The sequence below is a fragment of the Canis lupus genome, chromosome 6, assembly GCF_003254725.2.
Source record: "Canis lupus dingo isolate Sandy chromosome 6, ASM325472v2, whole genome shotgun sequence".
Lineage (NCBI taxonomy): Eukaryota > Metazoa > Chordata > Mammalia > Carnivora > Canidae > Canis > Canis lupus.
In genome coordinates, this window is record NC_064248.1 from 6,712,141 (window position 1) to 6,718,140 (window position 6,000).

The 6,000-nt window shown below is 47.1% G+C and overlaps 1 protein-coding gene across 2 annotated transcripts in view; it reads right to left on the minus strand.

Moving 5' to 3' along the window:
* Positions 1-2,584, minus strand: part of POM121C (POM121 transmembrane nucleoporin C) — a 49,682-nt gene extending 47,098 nt beyond the window's left edge. Inside the window, exon 1 of one of the 2 annotated variants that reach the window (XM_049111064.1) lies at positions 2,477-2,584. The gene's annotated coding sequence lies outside the window, so the exon portion shown is untranslated. Of the gene's footprint in view, positions 1-1,883; positions 2,037-2,476 lie in introns of those variants that run through there. The other variant, XM_049111063.1, reaches the window with a different exon arrangement.
* Positions 2,585-6,000: the final 3,416 nt, after the last annotated feature.

Below are 6,000 nucleotides of genomic sequence, written 5' to 3' on the forward strand. Positions count from 1 at the left end.
AAAGTTCATGTATCCCATAACAGGGCAAGAAAAGGGAAACAGATGTTCAAAAAATGAGAGGGAGCAAACAGACAAGTAAAATTGCAGACTTAAATCCTAACCAATTAAAATTTATATTAAATGTAAACTGTCTAAACAGATCAATTTGAAAAAAAAATTGTCAAGCTGCCTGGGTGGTTCAGTTGGTTAGGTGTTCAACTCATGATTTTGGCTCAGGTCATGATCTCAGGGTCGTGAGATCAAGCCCTGCATCGGGCTCTGTGCTGAGCATAGAGCCTGCTTAGCACTCTCTCTCCCCCCACCCCTAGTGCTCTCTAAATAAGTAGGTAAAAAAAATTAAAAAACAGACTCTTAAATTACAAAGCAAAAAAAAAAAAAGCAAAAAAAAAAAATTACAAAGCAAAACAAACACTACTCAGAGTGATGTCACACAAAATGGCAAAGCAGGAAGCTCTTCACCAAAACAGCCACTGAGTGGGGAAAAGTAATTAGAGTCAACTATTTTGGAACTCTGAAACACGACCAGAAACTCTTTTTTTTTTTTTTAAGATTTTATTGATTTATTTATTCATGAAAGACAGAAAGAGAGAGGCAGAGACACAGGCAGAGGGAGAAGCAGGGTCCATGCAGGGAGCCCGACATGGGACTTGATTCTGGGTCCCCAGGATCACAACCTGGGCTGAAGGCGGCGCTAAACCGCTGAGCCACCCAGGGATCCCCAACCAGAAACTTTTAACAACCAGAGGAGTCCTTATAAAATAAAGGGAGAGGCTGCTGAATTTTCACAAGTTAGCAGCATGTGAAAACCAGCCAACACCCCCCTTTCCTCAGACAGACATGCTGCAGCTGTATGGACAGCAGCCTACATTCCTGAAGAAGCTGGCTGACACCGAGGCAGGCAGTAGAAACCCTGTCCTCCATAAATTTGGGGTTATGCATTTAGGACAGTCTGATGGATCCCTGAGGACCAGCAGATGCTTGCGTTGGATTTGCCCCCTCAGCAGCAACAGCTTCCTCTGGTGGCATCTACTGGATTGAAGAGTCAGAATCCCCTTTCCCTACTCCCCAAGTTCGAGTCAGGCATGCAAGGAAATCTATGTCAGGTCACTTACTGACTGAAGATAAAATGAAACAGAAACTTCAGCAGTTAAACAGAAACAAAGTACACATTTTGCAAAAATAAATTGGAAAGGTAACGGTTCCAGGCCTCAAAAAACAAAAATTAGCAATTCCTGATGACTAAGAAAATCACATTTGGAGACATTTAGGAAGTACAGTTCTCAACAAAAAATTATGAAACAGCAAAGTACGGACCATCCACAGGGAAAAAAGAATTTGACACAAACCATCCCCAAGGAAGCCCAGACATCGCATTTACTAAACCCAAACGTTAAGCCAGCCATCTTAAATGTGCTCGGTGAGCTCGGGAAACCACAGACAGAGAACTAAAGGAGATCAGGAAAACAACAGATGAACAAGATGAAAATATCTATGAAAAGAAAGAATTATGGGAAGGAACCAGAAAGAAATTTTGGACTGAAGAGTCGGTTAAATGAAAAGCTTACTATAGGAGCTCAGCAGCAGATTTGAGAAGTAAAAGATCAGCACACTTGAAGATGGGTCCTTTGAAATGATCTAGTCTGAAGAGAAGAAAACTAAATGTAGAAACAACAAAGAACAAGCGTGGGATCCCTGAGTGGCTCAGCGATTTAGCGCGGGCCTTCGGACCAGGGCGTGATCTTGGGGTCCCGGGATCGAGTCCTGCATCGGGCTCCCCGCGGGGAGCCTGCTTCTCCCTCTGCCTGTGTCTCTCGTGAATAAATAAAATATTTTAAAAAAGAAAAAGAAACCTAACAAGCCTGAAAGATCATGAAGAGTCAAACCTGAGAGTTTCGTGCCTCGGTGACTGCGGTGATTTAGCTGGTGAACACACAGGAAGTGGGGGAGATTGGGAGAGGAAGCGAACATCACCAGCTCAGATTTAGACAGTCTGAGACCCAGGGAAAGGCACATAAAGCTGCCTCACAAAGAGATGAAATGCAGCCCCAGCACTCGCAAGGGAAGTCCTGTCTGACGCGGGGATTTACGGGCCGCGTAAACAATCCTGGTAACTGGGGAGATGGGCCAGCTGACCACCGGCTGTCAAACGAGTGCCAAGAACAGAACCCAGAACACAGACAGCCGTGCTGAGTTGAGGAGCGGAAACCAGGGGAGGAGCCCCGATGTCGTCAAAGGAGTGGCATCATAGACCCCCCCGGGACCACAGGAATCAAGCTCTGCAGCCACTGCTAAGCAGCAAACCTGCGGACCTCCTTTACACCGAACCACCCCAGGACGATGACGTGCCAGGCGGACCCAGACACACGGCGCTGTGCGTCCAGCACCCATCCAGGCGGGAAGTACAGGCGGCCGGCCCAGGACCCAGCCTCGGGGCTGCGCGAGGCCCAGGTGGCCGCAGCGCGTGGAAAGGGCGTACCTCCTGCGCACCTCCGGGTGGCGGCCCGCCCAGGCGGCTGCAGCGGCTCAGGAGGCCCAGTCGTACTCCAGCCTGGGCCAGCGAGGACTCGTTCCCTACCTCCTTGGCCAGCCAGCTCCCCCCTCCGCCCCCCCAACAGGCGGAAGCCGCGTGGTCCCGCCATGCACCGCGCGCGCTTGTCTCGTGTCACTGCGGACGGCTCCCGCGAGAGCAGGTGGTGAGGAAGCCGATTGCCAGGCAGCAGGGCTAGGCCGCTCCCTGCCCGCAGTGTGTCTCGCGAGTCTTTGGGCGGGAGGCGCGCGTAGTGAAGTTCCCGCCTTGGGTCCTAGACTTGGACGCCTGCGAAATCGAATTCGATGACTTTTCTACAGGAGGGGGAAATCTACTGAGTTCCAGGAATCCATGTCTCCTAGGGCTGTGGTTGCCTCCAAGGCTGTGGAACTATGAGAGCCCAGATCTGCCCTCGGCTCTGCCCTTTGCAGGTGCATGGATTTTCTGGGACCGCCCCCCCACCCCCACCCCATGGAACTGAGCACCTGTCTGTGGGGGAGATTTCCCATGGTTAGTCATTGGGTTTTTGTTTTGTTCCTTTGTAAGTTGCCCAGACCTTTGTAAAGACTGCTTGGGAAATGGCACATTTAGATTGAAGCCAGACCCAACAGGCACTTTTTTTTTAACAGTTGATAAGGTGGGTTCCCCACCCCAATCATTCTGTCCCAAGAATGGCTAAACTGGCTAAAACTGAGCAGCTAACATCTTCCTACCAGTGTCAGCATTAAAGAAGAGCTCTTTGTGGGGGTGAGGGGTGTCAAACTCTGAAATTCTTCTCTCCTGCTATAGACTGATTTTGTCACCTCTCTTGCTCCTTCATTTTATTGGAACTAGTTAACATTCCTCCAGTTCTTCTACAAATACACTTTTCATCTTCATTCCAGCCTGTAGATCTTTCTGGCTCTAACCAGCAGCTCTCCGGCTTCTCCTCCTTTCCCAAATGGCTTGGATATCATGACCAATCATTTCAGTTCTCACTTCAGTGAGTTTTTACTTTGCCCTTTTGGCCAATCTCCATCCCTTGTGAAATCAGACTGTGTCTTTTCTCCAGCCTGGCTGTAGAGATTCTAAATATTGCTAGTGAAAAACAAAGAACTGTGCCATCACTCCTCCATAAATGCATGCTTTCTAGTGGCACTGTGCTCATACTGCAGACTGGAAGTTCTTTTCACCATCCTGTGACCTTGCTGTCATATTAACTACAGCATTTCCCCAAAAACTTCCTAAAGTCAGCCACAAACTTGCCACTCAGTCCCATTCTTCTAGTAAATGATTTCATCTACATCTACTTGCTTTGGATCAAGTGAAGTATGCCAGCTGTCCCTTCGTGGTTGCCAGAAACTGTGGAGGAGGAAAGGGTATTTTTCCCTCTACACTCCTATGTTCTTAGTTAGGGCCCCTGTAACTGAAGACAGATTAACAAGAGAAAAATGTACAACTTTATTTAATTTCAGTTTTACATGATGTGGGAATGAGGACCTAAAGAAGCATTTAAACTTGAGTGTTTTTATTATTATTTATTTGAGAGAGAGAGAGAGAGAGAGAGAGAGAGAGAGAGAGAGCATGAGTAGGGGGTGGAGCAGAGGGAAAGGAACAAGTAGACTCTGTGCTGAGCACAGAGCCTGACTCAGAGCTCAATCCCATGACCCTGAGATCATGACCTGATCCTTTTTTTTTCTTTAAAGATTTTTTTAAATTTTTATTTATTTATGATAGTCACACACAGAGAGAGAGTGAGAGAGGCAGAGACACAGGCAGAGGGAGAAGCAGGCATCATACAAAAAGCCTGACATGGGACTCGATCCAGAGTCTCCAGGATCACACCCTGGGCTGCAGGCAGCGCTAAACCGCTGCACCACTGGGGCTGCCCTCATGACCTGATCCTAAACCAAGAATCAGATGCTTAACTGACTGATCCACCCAGGGAACCCAAACCTGAGTGTTTTTATGCTAGGCTTGATGATGAGTGGAGAATTATGGAAAAATGTGATAGGACGAAGAAAAGTGTGAGCTGGGTGCAGTAAACTTGGGGAAACAGTGGGGATGGTCTGTTCAGATTCTTCTGAGCATCTCTCACATGGAGATAAAGATGTTCCTTTTTTCCAGGATAAGAAGGGTACCTCTCACATGACCTGCTTCAGAGGAAGGTTAGAAAGTCCTTCCTGTACATGCCATTTTGCAGTTTCCTTCAGCTTCAAATATTCAATATGCCAAAGTGCTATTGAATATCAGCATGTCCCAATCCCTGTCAAGAGAAGACAGTCCGGATAAAAATGAAATTTCCTTTGTTCCCTGTCTCTGTGGCACCCCCTCCCGCTTCTCCTAGAAGCAACTACAACCATAAATTTTCTTTCTGCATACACCTGGGTATATATGTATCCATAGAATTTAACATTTTGAGTGTTTAGATATCTCATAATTTCCTCCCTGGCTTATAACACCATCTGGCATACCTGTTGCATAGAGACAGAAACAGATTTGAGAGTCTGGGGAGAAGGGTGAGTAGGGCACTAGTGACCGCGAATGAGAGGTTTTCTTTTGGGGAGATGGAAATGTTTGGGAACCAGATGGTGGTGCTGGTTTCATGACAGTGTGAATGTCCAAAATGTACTAAATGGTGAATTTTATGTGAATTTCACCTCAATTTAACAAAAGCCATTGAAAGGTTTTAAGAAGGGAGGGTGGCAAAAGCAGATGTAACTTTAGGAATGTTGGTTACTCTAGCTACAGAATGAGAATGGTTTGGCAGGGGGCAGAGCTGCATAGGTAGGAGATTTGGAAGTCTATTGAGGCTACTTAGATGGGAGATGATAGCTGGTGTCACATCACAGCCCTACTGACAATTCCCACCATAAAGCCTCCAATCCTCCCAATGGCACTCAAGACCTCCTACAATTTGGCACTTTGTCCATGTTCTGTCCACACAGGCATCTGTCATGATCAGTGTTTCAACCACTGTTAGCTTTGCCTGGAGTATTCCCCCCACCCCCGCCACCTTTTATTCTTCATGTTTCAGCTTAAATGTCATTTGTTCACGGGAGTGTTCCCTGACCTCCTTGAATGTACTAGCTCCCTTGCTGTGTCCTCTTTTTCATGTACTTTTGGGTCCTGCATGACACTGGCTCCGTGCCAGCTGCCCCACCAGTTCACAGGCTCCCAGAGGGCAGACCGGTCCCTGGCACCGCATCCCTCGTGCCTTCGACACAGTGGACATTGAATAAGAACTTGTGGGAGGAATGAATAAATTTGCATCTCAAGGAATGTGCTATAGCTTTCCTCCTTTTTTGGCCATACTTCTTTTTTTAAATAATAAATTTATTTTTTATTGGTGTTCAATTTGCCAACATACAGAATAACACCCAGTGCTCATTCCATCAAGCGCCCCCGCCAGTGTCCGTCACCCAGTCACCCCATGCCCCCCCCACCTCCCTTTCCACTTTGCCTTGTTTACTAGAGTTAGGTGTTTTTCATGG